This window comes from Nilaparvata lugens, chromosome 7 (genome assembly GCF_014356525.2).
Source record: "Nilaparvata lugens isolate BPH chromosome 7, ASM1435652v1, whole genome shotgun sequence".
NCBI classification, from domain to species: Eukaryota; Metazoa; Arthropoda; class Insecta; order Hemiptera; family Delphacidae; genus Nilaparvata; species Nilaparvata lugens.
This window is the reverse complement of record NC_052510.1, coordinates 45,782,766-45,801,011: the sequence shown is the minus strand read 5'-3', so window position 1 is coordinate 45,801,011 and position 18,246 is coordinate 45,782,766. Positions and strand designations below refer to the sequence as shown.

At 35.4% G+C, this 18,246-nt stretch overlaps 1 protein-coding gene across 3 annotated transcripts in view; it reads right to left on the bottom strand.

Moving 5' to 3' along the window:
- LOC111056931 overlaps positions 1–18,246 on the bottom strand; it is a 68,979-nt gene that overhangs the window by 11,074 nt on the left and 39,659 nt on the right. For 2 of the 3 annotated variants that reach the window (XM_039432896.1, XM_039432897.1), the window contains exon 2: positions 7,685–7,752. The exons of the other annotated variant lie outside the window; for it this stretch is intronic. The gene's annotated coding sequence lies outside the window, so the exon portion shown is untranslated. The remainder of the gene's footprint in view (positions 1–7,684; positions 7,753–18,246) is intronic. 3 annotated transcript variants of the gene reach the window in all.

The window sequence follows — 18,246 nt, the reverse complement described above, 5'->3', positions numbered from 1 at the left end:
AATTGAACTTTTATTCCGGCTAGATTGCAGCGGGAAGATGGTATTGACTGAAGGTAAGGATGATGAACTTCAGTGCTGAAACAATGGAAGGCTCATTAATTAATCCCGAGGGAGGAGATGGAGAAAGAGAGAAAGAAGGGGAGCAAGGATTAATGCACCTAGGTCGTTATCAGAGGTCACGAAGGAGCGAAATACAAAAGATTCAATTGGATGCACAAAAGTCGCTCGACTATGAATAGTGTTTTGAACTTGAGGAGAGGAATCAGATACTAATTTGCGGTATGAATTGCAGGCACGCATTCTCCTCCCAATCCATTACATAGTCTTTTCATGATAGTTACCCGCTGCTTTTTCACACGCGTCCAATTCATTAATTCGATTCCAATTTGTTAACCGCTGTTACCACCTGCAGGGTGAATCATTCAAGCTTCTAGTCATTCCATGTTTCTTTGAACATGAGGTTAGCTCTTTTTTCACTAAGTACCCTGGACAGTGATAATCTTCATTTCAACGAAATATTTTGATAGATTCCAGCACACAAAATTATTCTAGCAATTTGTATTTTTTTATAGTGTTATATTTAGGGTAACTATTATTAAAATTGTGTTATTGTATATTGTTTTTCCTGCACACTGGGCACTGATAATATTCATTTCTCCAAAAACTCACTTCACTTGACGGGCTACTTTAATCAAATTAAAAAAAACAATATAGAAACTTGTAGTACCCTTTTAATTTTTCAATTCTCCACTATTTCTGAGAAATATTTTGATAGATTCCAGCACACAACATTATTTTAGCAATTTGTCTTGTTTTTATAGTGTTATATTTATGGTAACTGTTATTAAATTTGTGCTATTTTATACAGTATTGTTTTTCCTCATTGTATGTTTGTGTGATGTGACTAAATTAAATGGAATTGAATTGAAGTTTCAATTCTATCTTTGAGTTTGTTTTCAACTTGTTCACCTTCCAAGTCAAACAGTACAAATCATCCATACAATGGAATTACATAGTTAACAACTTTAAGGAGAAATTAATAAGCTTGAAGGCACTCATAAATAGAATAATTCACAATTGAATGTTCTTAAATCATAAAATTTATTATTCCAATCTATGCACTCGAATAGCTTATTCGTGGGTAGACCTTATGAATAACACGCACCTTAGACTTTCGGCTCTTCACAGAGAAACCATGATGAGAGATTCCATGTAAAAAGCATTGATAAGAAAATTGATTGATTTGGAAAGGATTGCTAAAACATGCAATTATTATTATTTTAATTATTAATTATTCAAATGAGTCGCAATATCATTATGATGATGATAAAAGAAAAGAGAGGAATACTATGAAGTTGAAGTTATTTGAGAATAATGATCATACCAAGAGAATATTTTGGATTAGAAATGTGCATCATATCAGTAGATGCTAGATTTTTAAATATAGAGCACAACTAAAAATTGAATTTCAAGAAAAGAAGGATAGAAATGTAAGTGAAAAATAAAGGTTGATGCGATTGGAACGAAGATATTCGTTTAGCTATCGCAATGGTGGGTTTAGCTATCCCCCCTTGAATATCCCAAATTTGAGTCCCAACCTCCCCTTTTTGGAACCCCCCCTGTGGGCATCACCGACTATCCAGTTTCTAAAAAACGTTTCTTTTATGTTAAATGTTAAATGTTAATTTAACATAAAAAATGTAATGTAAATGTAATGTAATTTATGTTAAATGTCTTTAATTGTATCTCTATGACGATGTTCAACTGTTTATTGTATTACATATGATTAACTGTGTTGAATAAATTTATATCTTATCTTATCTTATGTAGAAATAAAGATTGCAACAAAGAGAAAACGATCAAAACTCAAAGTTTTCAATCCGATTTTTCTAGCTCAATTCAGTCTGAACTAAACAGTTTCATGGCTCGAGCAGGAGACAATGAAGAATAACTTCAAGAAACATAATTTATCGTAGAAATAAGTATCATAAACCGCTTCTTGCCCAACATGGAATCCAGGAGCTGAATGTTTGAATGCAATGTAAAATCCAACCCACTCGAATTACTTTCTGTAGGCTACAGCCCTTGTAAAAGTGAGTCGGACGCACCGATAATTCATTTTTATTAGTATTAAATTTTAGGCGGTTTACAGCGCACAATACGATTGTTGCCGGGTAGACGGCCGCTTTTATACCTTATTTTAAAACTTCAGTCGGTCGTAAGATGCGGAGAACGCATTTACTGAGAGCGTTCGGCGACTATAGAGAGCGCATAGCAGCGAACATTATCTCTGATAATTACTGGGGTTGACTTGCTCGTCATCATCATCATCATCGTCGTCTTCATCCTCTTTTTCTTCTTCATCTTCATCTTCATCTTCATCTTCATCTTCATCTTCATCTTCATCATCATCTTCTTCTTCTTCTTCTTCTTCTTCTTCTTCTTCTTCTTCTCTTCTTCTTCTTCTTCTTCTTCTTCTTCTTCTTCTTCTTCTTCTTCTTCTTCTTCTTCATCATCATCATCATCATCATAATCATCAATAATCAGTGTAACTTAGCGACCAGGACTCGTTAAAAATATGATCGATGCATACCGAGGGGGAAGGCAAAGCAACTACCTGAGAGACAGCCAGCAGCAGATGTTGGTCACTTATTAGTTAACTCTCCGAACCGTGGTTGGAGGCCTTCTTCAGATGCAGGAGCATCGACTACCACTTGACCTTTTCTTGCTACTTGTGTGGCGGACAAATGATGCCTGCCCTCGAATCCCCGAGCTATAATATCTTCGTATTTCCTTCGGGTCGTTTTCCTACGGAAACGGCCAGGATAACTGCCATTACGGCCATCCGGTCCGCAGGGAGTCCATTGCATCACAGCTAAAGTTCCAGTGCTCCTGTTCCTAATAATTCATTAGTGCTTCCCGTGATTTTCACCGGAATAGTTCGGCCAAACATGGACAATTGGAACTCGGTTATTGGAGACGGTGGACTGTTCTGACACACTGTTACAAAATAAATAATAATCAATCCATAGTCTGAAACTATTGTGAGGTCCACGTGATTATGGCAGTGGAGAAAGATAGGTCAACAACGTTGATGATTCTCTGTCTTGCCTTTGCCTTCTTTGGGAGATAGCCGATACCAGTACATGTGATACAATATTAACTGTTCATTCGTGTTAAAAATAATAAATTATATTTTATTCGCAAAGAAAACACATTTCTATTACAAAAAATTCATAAAATTTAGATTAAATATTTCGTTTAATAATTATACTGTACTTCTACATTGACAACGTTGCGGAGCTAGAGAGAATAGCACTATCTGTTTTGTCGAGTGATAGACAAGGATAGCAACACCAATGTTAATCAAATACCGCCATTACAACGTAGACCTCACTGAAGCAATCTTCATTAGCTGCATGCTGTAAATAGATTTTCAAACAAATACCGTGATTTCCTTTCAAAAATCTACCGATTCATACTGGAGAATTTACTTTTTTCTCGCACTACCGCTCAATATGAGCCTTGGCCGCCTCCACGACAGATATCCACGCTCCTTGGTCTTCTGTCTCTACTCTCTACATTCAATTTTTGAGTGGGAAGTTCACTAGATATTGAAAATAGTGTAACAAACAAAAATGGTATCTCGAATAGTTTCGATATACCAGTGGTTTTGACAATATCAAGTCGTTTTCATTTCATGATGGAGAATCATGGTTGAGAGTTGAGAAGTCATTTTGATAATCGTATGAACTTTCTAAAGACAATAGTGTTGTTAACATTATTGCTCTATTCTCTATTTAATAATAACTCCAAATATACCAAGATAGGCCTACTCAATAAACATCAGCAGTAGGCTTCATTCAAGTCATTTAATGGCAGATTTCATTGTGCATACTATCCTCATTTTGCGTTGGTACTTCTTAAATTTGCAATACAATGCTCACATACATTCCTCTCTTTATCCATTTATCTCTCTCCTCATCATATCACACTATTCCTCATAAAACGTCACGGGTAGTCACATAAATGTCACTCAATAAAAGCGAAGAAATTTATGAACTGATCAGAACACCTTCAATTCTCAAAGAAGCTCGTGTCATTCTTCTAGATCTGCACTCATAGTGAGTGCTCTGCTAGATTCCTGTCTACCCCTTCTCCTCCTCCACACCTCCTCCAATCCCACACCTCCTCCAATCCCACACCACCTCCTTCTCCTTCTCTACTACCTTCTCCTAGTCTTCCTTCTCCTCCTCCTCCTCCTCCTCCTCCTCATCCTGCTCCTCCTTCACTTCTTCATCTATGTTCAGCATCCTTTGGCAAGGTAAGTCAACCGCTGTAGCTATTGCTATGATGTGGGCGAACAAGGTTTGAACGAGATCATTCCCCCTTTGTTGCGTTGCCCTAATAAGGCTGAATCCACGGCCCTGGAGGACACCTTCTACCCACAATGTCGCAATCCACTCAGCCAGTCTCCAAGTCGTTTTGCAGCTCCACAACCTGTCTTTAAAACAAGCGGTTCGCTTTTATTCTAGTGTATAGTGTACATATACTGAAAGCACGCTGACCCAAGAATGCTTGTGACTCATATTACTTTCCCTCATGTACAAATTTGAAATCTAGGTATGATCCAGGATCAACTGTGCTCCTATTTAATCGTAATTTGCAAGGTTCGAACAGAACGAGTAAGCCGCGGTCGATGTCACGATGCCACTAAACAACTGGCAATGATAAATTTATTTTGAGTCATTGATAGAGAGCTAAAATCTGCATATAGACCAGACGGCTCTGTTCGTACCCTAGAGTATGAGCTTCATGCTATTCAAATAATATTATTAAAGAGGTCTCACATTATTCAAGGTTATTCCCTGGGAGGACAGATAGCTAAAAAAACATTTGTTAGCTGGGCTGAATATATAGCTCATTCTGGATTTCTATTAATAACTCGTTATTTATTTTCACAGGGCTACCTGATAGTTTTATTACCATATATAAAAATGTAGAACAAAAAGTTTCATCACCCTATATACAAATGTAGAATAAGAGCGAAGAAATAATATGGACTGATTAGAACACTCTCAATTCCCAAATAGGATAGTTTCATTGTCCTAGATTTTTCAGCCATCAAATTGAGTAGTAGAGTACTATAGTCAACCCCACGAAAATAGTCTGATGGAAATTGGAACAGTTGGGTTCAAAGTTGCCAAATAAGAGTTGTTCAACGTTGTTCATAACTGATTATAAGTAAAAAGTAATTAATATTTATTACTGACGAATTGGCAACGTATATTAATGAGGGGGGTAAGGAGGTACTCAGCCGTTCCAATATCCATTGGACTCTTTCCTTGCAGTTGAATACAGTGATTCTCCATTCAATATAATAATCAAGATAGTAACTCATTTATTGATTCAGAGGAAAATATATTGACAAAGTTTAATAAAGTTTCGGAGCAGGCTGAATAATTCTGAGAAAAATATTGAGTATAAGCGAAGAAATAATTTGTGAACTGATTAGAACACCTTCAAGTTCCAAAGAAGCTTATTTCATTTTTCTAGATTTTTAAGCATCAAATAAGATGGAAAAGTACTAGTGCTTCTTCATCCTATGTGATAGTAAAAACTGGTTTGTTGATAGAGGAAAAATGTAAATTGATTGAGCAAAGAATTGTTTTAAAAAACAGACTGAAAATGTCTGACTGCCTCGCACTTTTCTAAAGTAACAGACTATAGAAGACCTCAGACGCTTAGACTCTCAAGAAGGTTCTGGTACGATCAAGATGTACAATTTTTGCACCAAGTGGTCCATGACAAGGATTACAATCTTAATACTACAATACTAAATCATGGACTTGGTTACTTTAAATTGTAGAAATACTGTATCAGATTAGGTGAAAGAATCCAGTTCCTCCATAACTCACAAAGGAGCATATCCTTGAGACTACTTATCTTACTCGTTACTCCACTCATATCTTTATTCATGACAAGTAGTAGTCCATTAAGCTGACTGTCATGCGTATCCATCTTCACCTATGCCCTCCAGGCTCTAAGAGAATGTGTCGACCTACTTCAATTCATATACATTCTCCATGATCATTATCCGTTGAAGCATTTCAGTCAGATCTACTCTTACGTAAGCTCAAGTGGGTTAGGAATTCCAGCTCTAAATCAAACTCAATATCATATTGTAGTTGAGCCTAGTGAAAAATGTAAACATTTTCAAAATTTTTCATGGGATCTTTAGTTTTTGAACCTAGTAAGAGATTATAGCATTCTCAAGATTCTTCAGAGGATTTAAGATCACTTTGGAACAAATCTTATTGTGAGGAACAATAGTTGAAGCTATAGCTTCAACAAGTGAGTATGATATTTTGATAGCTTTTCAAAATTCCACAGAAGCTTCTAGTTTCATGCGGGAGTTGAACTCTCTTCTCTACAGAAGATCTGTACATGAGCACTGTGTCTTAGATCCTTGGATGATTTGGAAATGGAACTGAAACATTTATTAGGCTACCACTGTGTACGTGATATTCTTTCAGATTCTCCAAAGTGAGTAAAGTATGGATGATGGATTCGCATCCACAATAGAACTAACCTTATTTGTAATATTCTTTATGGATTTCTCTTTCATACTAATTTCAGGCGCTTCTGATGAGACAGACTAGACTCTCTCAAATATCAGAGGTGAATATATAATTCTGACTCATTCCAAACAAATTTGAATATATCCTCTCAAATATCAATCCAATAGCTAGAATTCTGATTCATTTCAATTGAATTTAGATTATTCAAGTTGATTTTTTTTCAATCAAATTTGGATTATTCAAGTGGAATTTTGTTGAAATTAATTAGATAAGCATACAACTTCAAAGAGAGTATAACGTTTATCCTACTGTGGTAAAAATAGTTACAGAATTTGATCTTCCATTTTCATAAGACAATGTAGCTTTCCAACCTCGAATCTGATGCTAATTTAGAATTCAAGTTCATCTCTTCTTGTGAGCACAGATTCTTGAATTCTGTGAGAAAAGCTCCAGGAGACAGTTTCATCAGTTCTACCCCAGAGAGCGTTGATGTGTTAAAATTTAATCTTAGTCGTGTTATCAAGTTGAACACTTTACGACCGCTAAAAGCTCTCGCAGTGACACATGCTAACAAGAGACTTAAATTTTGTAGTCCAGGTCCGAAAATCGTAAAAAAACCTCAGCCAGTCATATAAAAAGCAGATTCACGAATTCTTCCCATCCATTTATTCTGTTTTTATTTGCTCAGATCAGAACTGTAACTGCATCCGGTTTTATGGGGCTCATCTTGTTTAATCTTCCCTTTTTTACATCTCTTTGTCAGTTTATAGTTTGCATAAATAGTGTGTGGAACTTACATTTCAAAGACAACTTCTCATGCAATCCGACTTTCCTACAAGGGAGTTTTACTGCATTTAAGGGTTAATTTGCAGTTGAATTCACAAAAAATGTTGAATTCCAGTTTGTTTCAAATTGAATTCTCATACTACATTTAGTATAATATGCATTATTATATACATTTCTTATAAAAAATACCTTCTGATCACAAATATTCTTGAAAAATTGAAATATTCACAAGAACTTCACAGGTCATCTATTCGTATTAGGTTTCAGACCCTTTCTGAAACCTAATAAAATCACAGAATTATGTTTATATAACTCACCAGTATTTCTATGTTAGGAAATTCATGAAGCTAATGAACTCAGGACTGAACTGGATCTTAGTTTATACCTGTAACAGAATAAAGAGATATGTTATCATTAATCTTCTCATTTACATTCTTCTCAGAAAAATAAAATCTCATTCATGTTTCATCAAAGTTCCGTCTGTAAATTCATGAAAAAATATGTATGGGATGCTCGAGAGAACATTATAGTATTTATGTCATGATATTCCTCCAAATATTCAAAGAATTATCAGAAAACCAACAATGTTTCAGATGCTGTCGTTCTTATCGTAAATCACGTTCATCGTAATATTATTATTATTATTTTTTTCTATTTTTTTGTGTAGTTGAGAAGTTGATATTGTGGTAATTATTCATATTAAATGAAAAAGACTAAGAAATTGTCAAAAAACCGCAGATTTATTGATACTTAGAAAGACCGGTTTCGGTTATTACACCATTGTCAATCTCTGATAAACTCAGTTTATGACAATAGTGTAATTACCGAAACCGGTCCTTCTAAGTATCAATAAATCTGTGGTTTTTTTGACAATTTCTTAGTCTTTTTCATTTAACCTTTATATTATCGTGGAACAACAACAATTAATTTCCAGCGATAATTTTATTGTTGAACCACATTCATGATTATAAAATAATTCCGTAGATTAGCGTAGAGCTTGTTTAGCTTCGAAGGTGGAATCAGAGAAAACTACTATACAGAGAAAACTGGAATATCAGAAAATAAAATTCTATACTAGATTGTTTATTCTGAGGTGGAAATGTTTATCGCATTGGATCTGTGGGATATACAGTACAAGCGCCGCAAGCAACGAACAATGCGGCAAGTGAGGGCGAGGCCGAGTCGATCGAGACGCGAAGATTTTGGCGTTCACTCGGCGTGGCAGAAACTCGCGTCCGCGCCTCGCTCGCTCAGGAATCCGGCGTCTACGAGAGTCACGCTTGCTTTCCGCAACAGTAAAATATAATATCGTTAACGGTTCGGACGGATTCCTTCCCGCCGCCGCCGTAAACGGTCATGCGTGACCGACCGTCCGGAAAAATCGGAAAGATGGGTCCGGACAACGCATCCTCCAATAGGCTCAGCGTTTTCCATAATCAGCGATCTGCTGTGACAAAGTTTATCATGCACAAGATAGTCCGAATCTAGTCGGCTCGTTGATCTGCAGTACATGTAACGCAGAATATTTTGTTATGGATTGTTAAATCTTACTCTAATCTACCTCGAATTTTGGAAAAATATACTCCAGCAGTGTGAGGGTTGAAAATGGGATGAAAACTATTCATGTTAAAAATGAAATGCATAATACTCGTATTATGTTATGAATTGTGAAATCTTACTCGTATTTGCCATTTATTTCAATAGGGCTACTTTCAGTTTTATAATTTAGAATTACTAGTACCTACCCTTTTCATTTTCTTCAAGACTTGACTACTTTCGTGTATATTATGAAGTCTGATCACTATTTTGAAGTTTGATCACATTATCAAGTGTCACATTATTGGTGTGCTAGATTTTAAAAATTGATAATGGGATAAATAACTAAACCCGAAACTAGTAGAGCATCAAAGAAAATGAAAAGATTACAAGTAATTCTATGAGATGACACTCAATCCGTAGTATATCTAAGTTTGGAAGTTATTACTCCAGCTTTGAAGGTTGAAAATGGAATGAAAACTTCAAGAGAAGAGGAACAGTTTGGTTTCCAGGTTTGAAGAAAATAAGAGGCTTCAGTCAAGTCTTCCTCTATTCTGATACCTGAACATTTATTAGTTTGAGAAACTGATAAGAGATGACTTCATATTACTGCAACTACATCACTACAACTCATTGGAAAGGGTGAGGCAATCTACATAATACTGTATTGAGAGTACTAATAATTTATTATAAATTAGTAAACCAAATTAGAAATGGAGAAGTACTATCAAGTATTTTATGAATATAAATTGGGCAGTATTGTATTGAGTAAATATGTATTTCTGTATGATTTCGAGATGTATTGTGTGGGTTGACAAACTGGAATGTTTGATCATCGAGTATTTATGAGCACATACTTTTTAGTTTTCTCATGTTTAGCATATTCACCTTGAGCACTCCTCTATATATGGAAAATACAGCAAGTGATAAAATCAGATTGCTCTTCCAAGGTGAATGTGCTTCTAGGAAAATGAAGCTAGCTAATATTGACAGATTCTCTTGTTCGAAATTATGTGAGAGTTCTGAGGAAGAAGATGGAATGAGTCAAAATAGCTCGTTTCCTTTCAATCTCGACATTAAATTTGAACAAGTCTCAGAATAATACGAACATTTCGAAAGATTCGGAGAATTTGTTTGAAAATGTCAAAGAATACATTTAATTAAAGGGGAAAACTTTTCTAATGAGTATCATAAAATTTATCAAAGCCATCAGAATTTACACCATTCAAGTTATATTGACATAGCAGTATCGAATTTTATAACTCATGTTTAATAGCTCTGAGATCTTAATACGGCCAATGGTTTTTTTCTATAGTGAATACTAATCTTTTACATTAATTGATGTACATTTCCAATCAAACCACTTTTTCACTGAAAGACAAAGTGGAGTCCAATTCTGGACTGTTAACATTATTATAATAACATTTGATAACATTATTAAAAAAAACATTGTTATAATATAGTTATTGATAAATCCTTGAGATTATAATCAATTATTGATGCACATTCAAGCCCCACAATAATCATCTAAATGTGAATGAGTCACTTTTTCACTATCTGAATTCATATTCTGCGAGAAATGAAAATGAATAACAAGTATGAAATAATCCTTTTAAAGTCAATAAATTGATGTTCAGTATGATTGAAGAGTTTTTGGATGTCTACAAACTCTCGAAGTGTTAATGGGGATTCCTCCAACATTTCATTTATTGTGTGAAAAAATTAAAACTTAAACTTGATGAGTTTGAATACTCTCTATGGATTTCCCTCATAGATTATTCTAAAATTACGAAGGAGCTGCTTTGTATAAAATACAGCTTTAAAGTTTTCAAGTCTTCTATCAACAGGATGTTCCCAATATTTGCAATCATTTTTACGATTCTCACTTTTATCAACAAAAATAAATCAATATTTCCTCTCAACTGCTCTCAACTCCTTACATAGGTTACTATCTTCCTATCTCCCGCAATTCCGCCTCCAAATCTTTTCACAGTTCACAGTCAAAGAACCGTTACCGCGAAGTGTCATAACTTTCGGAAGAACAATGGCAACTTGACCACAACAGATAAAATCAACTGCACACATCTTGAAAAGGTGGGCGTTCACGGCAACAAGAAACGACCAATACATTAATTTATCTGTCGTTCATCTACTCTGCACCTTCACATTCTTCTATCAATCTGGCAGATACAACTGTCGTAGGCTGTGAGCTAGGCCATCTGGGTGTCCAGTTTATTATATCTATACATTTTTCTGTAATATATAAATATACAGTTCTGGACTCTGGTAAATAGGAGTGTCGTAGCTTCCTATAGTAAGATTAACTTTGAACTTTGTCAGCATCATTATAATGGGAAGCATTGATGTAATCTATAAGGAATACTGACAGTTTGAATTGAATCTCTCGCTAGCGGAGCAGCAGTACTGAAGGCTGTTGACAAGAAAGCAGATAGTTGCAACTATTGAACAGTGCAGTGTAGAGATATAGGTAGATAGAGTGGGTATTGGTTTTGGTAGTTAGGCGACGATTGGTGATTGGCGTTTCGCATTGGTTTTCTGAGAGCAGTCAGCGATCCTCTATTCTCCTTTAAACGCCATCTATGAAACAGAATCGATAGACCTAGAACTGGGCGCACTGAGGAAATTGAACTGCTTTCTTTGGTCTTCATCTCTTTTTACTATTCTCTTTCTCTTGTCACCATCCTCTTCTAGTCATTTTTCATCTTATTCATTTTCTATGAATATATTTTTAGCGTTTCTCTATTCTCTTTTGAACGTCCTCCATGGGACAGAATCGATAGACCTAAAGCAGGGCGCACTGAGGAAATGGTATTGCTTTCTTTGGTTTTCAGCTCTTTTAACTAATATTTCCTGACCATTTTCCCCGCCACTTTTTCGTTTTCAAGCAATTTTTCTTCTATTTTCATCTATTTCCTATTCACCTTGACTTCTCTTCTTCTGTTAACTCTTCAACCTTCTTTTTTACGCATACTTACAAATCTTTATCAATCATTCCTTCTCTCCTACAAACGTCTTGACTCGATGCTTCTCCTCCTTCTGTGCCCCCTATCACCTTCCTTCTTCTCTTTATCACCTGATAATCGTATTTCTCTTGATTCTTCCCTTAACTCATTCCCATATCACTGTTCCTGCTCGGCTTCCAAAATAATGTTCCTTTTTATCCAGTCCTCTAATCTCGTTTTCTGCTCCAGCTGGGGCTTCACCTATCTACTCATTTATATCTCAATATTTCTCTTGAGCTGCTATTCCTAGTTTCAACATTTTTCCCATGCAGTGAACTTCTTTGAATTCCAAGACTTCGATATTCAACTAGAAAAGTCACCTGAGGTCATCAATTTCACATCATCCTTCCTAATTGAAATATTCTATTTCAAATACATTTTTCTTCCTTCTTCCTTTATCTTTCATAATCTCTTCATCGCCTTACTGCTCTTCTACTGTCCATTTATCGATCTTCCATTTTCGTTATCATCATCAAACTCCTGTTTCTCTCCTTCTTCTCTTTTCTTTTTCCCTTCCCCTTCTCTTACTTCCACTTTATCTACATTCATCTACATATAATATCCATCTCCACCTTTATCTTCATTTCTATCTTAATCTTAATCCCCATCACCACATCATCTTCATCTTCATCACCATCTTTATCTTCATCTTAATCTACATATTTATCTTCATCTTCATCTATTGTTTTACTTTTGACGATTTCCTAAACTCTCCAGGAGTCACCGGGAATAAATTTGAACAAACAAATTTTCACCTTCATCTTATATATTCACCTTCAACATTCTCTCTCTTCCTCCCACACATTGCATCCAATCCTACTCCTTCTCTATTATCTACGCTTCCTTTTATCTCAAGTCTCCTTCTCCACCACACAACATCTAGGCCTACTCCTGAAATGTTTTTCAAACATATTTTACATGCAGCCTCTCCATCACCCATCGATCCACACTTGGCAAAGGATAACGGCTCTCTCCGTTTCCCGCGTCCTATGCCCATCACTCTAAAACGCCTCGCTATTCGTCAAAAGGTTCTTTAACACTGCTGTTGCAGCTCTTGAATAACGACAACATAGCAGCTATATCTGGGCCTAGTGTGTGGGAAATAGAGACGAGCAATGCACATTTTTCTCCTTACTGTCAGCATTGGTTGAGTGGGAAGCATTGATGTGAGATACAAAGCATACTGATGATTTGAAGTGAACTCACTTTAGCAACCTCTCCCATCTGTCCATTATCTATGGACTACATAGCGATCCGTAGTAGGCTTGTCCCATCGTTTTGAACGTGTGGGCCCAGCACCCAGCTTATCCGTATCTTCATCACGTTCATGAAGAATGGATGATAAACACAGAGAGTATAGAATTTAGAATGAATATATATATTACTTCCATACTCTCTGGATAAACCTGATGAGTGTAATGCTCCTTACCTACTAATCTCTCTTGCTCATCACACGTTATTCTCATCCCACATCGGAAACGAAGAATGAAGAAAGAAGTTAGTGCACTCACTGCTCAATTTCAACTTATCGTTGCTATTCATCAGAGCACGTCAGCCTTGTCGCAATTATAACATTGTGATAATTATCGGGATGAATGTTATTAATTAAAAATAAGACCTTTTGAGTTATAATTTGTCGGTAGATAGGATGTAGTGAAGAAATATTAGAAATTGTTGGAGAGATATTGAGTTATCAAATATCAATGGTGAGAATATCATCTAATCACAATTTTTAACTCTGATGTAGAAATCATATTTTTGTCTTCAAAAATAAAGTATTCTCTCCTATCATAAATGCAGACTATTTTCATGTAATAGTAGAATCTATCGTGGAACTTGTATACTATAAACATTTGGATAGTTTAGACATGTTTGGTTACAAAGATGAATTCATCAGGGAGGGATTGGTTGTCAAATTGAATGAAGACAATATTTTTGTTTGTTTGCAGAAGTCTTCAAATGGTTTGATCGATTCTTTATAATTTTTGATGATTTTAATCAATATCTATCCATTATTCTTCGATAGTTCATCGATATCAACCATAGTCCACTCTTGGATCCAGCAATATTATAAGCACTCACGCACATACTGAAGAAGAGCTTCAAGTGATGCAATGGAGAATTTTGAACGTAGAACACAATCCCTCAGAAAACACAAAGATGATTTATCATTTTTGAGAAATAATATTGAAAATTTTAAATCAAGACAGGAAAATGAGTTTTTGAGTTTTCAATCGATAGACTAGTACATCTTCTCCACATGAATAAAACTAAATCCTCATTAAAACGAGTAAATCATCCACTCTACGTCCTCTTCTTGTTTGTTGGTTAAGTGGAAGAGGGGACCTTACTGCCTCGATTTAGCCCACAACACTTTGAACATTGACGAGTGTAGAACAGAAATGCATTTATTCATCTACCTATGTATCCTCTACATCATGCGCAGATTACTCAAGCACGACATCATCAAAAAACCACAAACTTCATGGAGTATACCTACCTGTCACACCACTATTTTTTCATATTCTGTTTGAATTTTTTTCCAAACTTGCATGCAAATGATACAGGACTATGAGGTCGTTGGCAAATCTGCGTGATTGAATCGAGGTGGATTTTGCCCATGTTGAGATGAACCAGTGAGCTATCGTGTTTGCAGCATGGTATCAGTTTTAGCCAGTTTCAGATGAGGGACCCACGGGGTTGAGTTTCAGGCGATCAGTAATGAAAAAATGATCATGCACAGAGTTTTTAGAGCTGCAGTTGTCCCCGTCTAGCACAGCAGCGCCCTTAAATGTCAGCGCTGGACCGGTTTAAGTGCGTTAGAACCCGATCCGCCAGTAAATGCCAAACGGCCAACATGTATCTCAAGGCGGACCTCTTCGCCGCTCACAAATTATTATAACGCTTTTTCACTTGGAAATCATTACCGATACTAAACTTAGCCACGAATTACAGTTACATTCTACAGCCTATAAAGAGCCTTGTATAGGTTTGATAGATGCAGTCGTAATGTAAGCCGCTTGGCCGACTCAAGGACGTAATCCCCTACTTCATGGAAGAAAGTGAATGTGGTAGGATTATGTTCATACCCTTTAAGGAGCTATCAACCATATGATGGTATTAACTCATACTTTTATTATTCAACTGATCCATAGATGGAAAGTTATAAATAACTGAATGTAGGCTACCCGTGCTAGTTGAGGGTTCGAGATATTCGGAAATAGTTGTAAGACGTATGTGACCCTATTTTTAATCCGTTTGAAAATTATATTTTCCCAAAAGCTTCAATTTGATAAATCTTGTATGAAGAGTAACAATGTCGGAAATGTAATTCTACAACTAATGTAGTTCATATTTGATGAGTTTGGATTATTTGAATTTTCTCTGAAAGCTTCGATTTTATGAAGCTTTGTATGAGGAGTGACATTGTTGGGGATGTAATTCTACAACTGATGTAGTTCATATTTGATGAGTTTTGGTTTAGAAGTATAAATATCTCCAGCTGAGGGCTCAGCGGTCTCTTAGTTGTATTTAGACCATGATTAGAATAGTATCGAAATATAGAAGATATTCAAATTTTGATATTAATAGGAGCTAAGTTCAGGAGCACCGAGAACTGGTGGTTTTCCACTGTTGAGTTAAACAGATCATGTTCATGAAGACAATTCACATCATGAAGAACATGACGTCATAACATGTAGGCTATTTGAGATGTTCATTTTAAATAAAAAATGCCCAACACAGAGAAAGTGTTCAGGAATATTCTAGATTACTTTTTGGAAATATATAAATCCTCTCTTTTCCATAATCCATTTCTTACTTCTCAATTCCTTTTTTCATGGAGACGATCAAGAGATATTGAGTAAGAGAGTTTTGGAAATCGACAAATCTGATTAGGCTTAAAAAATCATACACTGGTTTCCATATAAGATAATCGATTTTGATTATTCTTGAGAGCTGAATAATGTGAAGATGATTTCTGATTGCAGTAATCTTTTAGGTCCTGTGTTAAATAATATAAACCTTTTCAATAAGGTGCATTTTTGATGCAATATGAATTTGTTATAACTAAGTTATGAGGTATCGAGAACATAGGAAGTCTGAAAAAATAAGTTATCAGTTACCGGTTGATGCTAACAGATTCTGACCGCGAAAATTCAAGCTCAGTAACTGGTTCCTTCATTTTTTCTCCCCAACATGAATATAACCAGTGCCATATGCCTCAAAAATAGTTTCTCTCTACATTACCTCATGTAGATACTCAACTGAAATTCAAGGAAAAAGAATGAAGTCCAACCATAACAAAAAAAATCAAGAATGATGAATGGTTCTTGACAAACTTGAGCTCATCATTGAGATAATTCTTGAAATTACAAGAAATGTATTTATATATTTCAGAACAAAGAAGACTACAGGCATTGAGCCCAAAACAGTCTTCACCACCATTTACAATATTAAAAGAAATAAAAATGAGAGATACAGTACATCATGCAATTCACAAATACATGAGAAAGTTGATAAGAATGAGGAAAGCATAAGTAATTGAAAGTAATCTAAGTATGAGTAATAAATACAGAATGAAGATAATAAGTAATAAAAAGAATACAATTGAGCATAGAAACATGTTAGGGGAAACAAAGTGTTAAAAACCTTCACAGGTTTAGGTGAAGTATTTATTATGACAAAGTTTAACTCTTGTGTCACATAGTGATAGATTACTGTTACTGCACGTTAGAGCTGGTATCTCTAGCCTACTTCCTGTGAACGTGCCTGATATGTTTGGATAGCATGAAATCTAATACACCATCCACTTCCAGATGACTGGCACATATATTTTCTACCTGACACACCACGAAATCTAATCATATTCGCATGATCACTGATTAGATCAAGTTAATGTATGGTTGTAGGTTATAGCAAGCTTGGGACACCCATGTTCGTGTTGAATGAATAAGGTTGATTCAAGATGAGATCTCGCTTTATAAAAACTTCATGATTCCCTCCACAGATATCACGGAGTCATTATGATGGTAAACTTTCAACGTCTGTGAAGTTGGCCCGCATGATAACAGTCCAGCAAATTGAATTGTTATAAATAAATATGGTTTAGCGATAGTTTAGATCTGTGTTGAAAAATTTGACGGCTTCTAGATACTATAATTGAATAAAGTAATTAGAGATATTCAATTTTTTAATGAATCACTGCAATCTACTAGCAAAATAACAACTATGTGGATTATCAAACAGCTTTTCAGCGAATCATAAGCGACTAACATAGTGGAAGCTCCACTAGCCCATACAAAAATACTGTCTCATAATTATACTGCTGCAATTCATCGAACAAATACGGTACCACGTCAAACAAATCCCTCCTCCAACTCTCAAGCAACTCCAACTCTTCGACCAATCACAAGCAACTAACACCTTCGTAGTAGACGCCTCTTTACTCTCATTGGTCGTTCACAAATGAGGAGTCACACAGACGCCATTTCGTAGAACTGAACAATGCCAACCAATGATAGTCGTCTTGTTTTCAAGAAAAGGCAAAGTAGGCCTATTGCAACGAAGATGCTTGATTGTGAATGGTAGAAACAGTATGAGAAAGAAGATTATGATTGAGTGATATGAGGATAATATACAAAATTTTGAATCTCCATAATTAAAATGCATTTACTATTGGATGGATTACTCTGTTACCAATTGAAAAGATTATCTTTATTTTTATTTTACTGAGTTAGTGCTGGTAGTGAATTTATTTCAAGTGTGTTGTGTTTTTTGTCAAAATAAAAAATTATTCAGTTTAAGATCACTACCATCATCATAACAAACAATCTTTCAGTTGAAGTTGAAGTATTCACTAGAACTCCTTCTTCCCATGAAGGGTCTCAGTAAAGGAGTATACTAACATCACGAGTTCATATTTGAACAAAATTATTACAGAAACAATCAACTAACCCAAACACGCTTTTAATATAATACGCATAATATAATATATTATATTATATGCGTATACACTTATAGGCTCTAGATTTATAAAGTTCATCGTTCACAAATTTCCACATACACTCTTATGAAGCTCACATAATTATATACAACTATAAGCGCCATGAATAACAATAATAATACAAGCAAATGCTTTTATACGCTTTGGATTTATAAAGTTCATCATTCGCCAATTTCAAAGCTTGTAGATTCATAATGATGTGATCTACTTACTACAAATACCACAAACATAGTTCATCATTCACAAGTCAAAACATTCCAAACATCATTTTAGCCGAATGTCTTGTTAGCAGAGAGAAGAAGACTAATCGTACAAT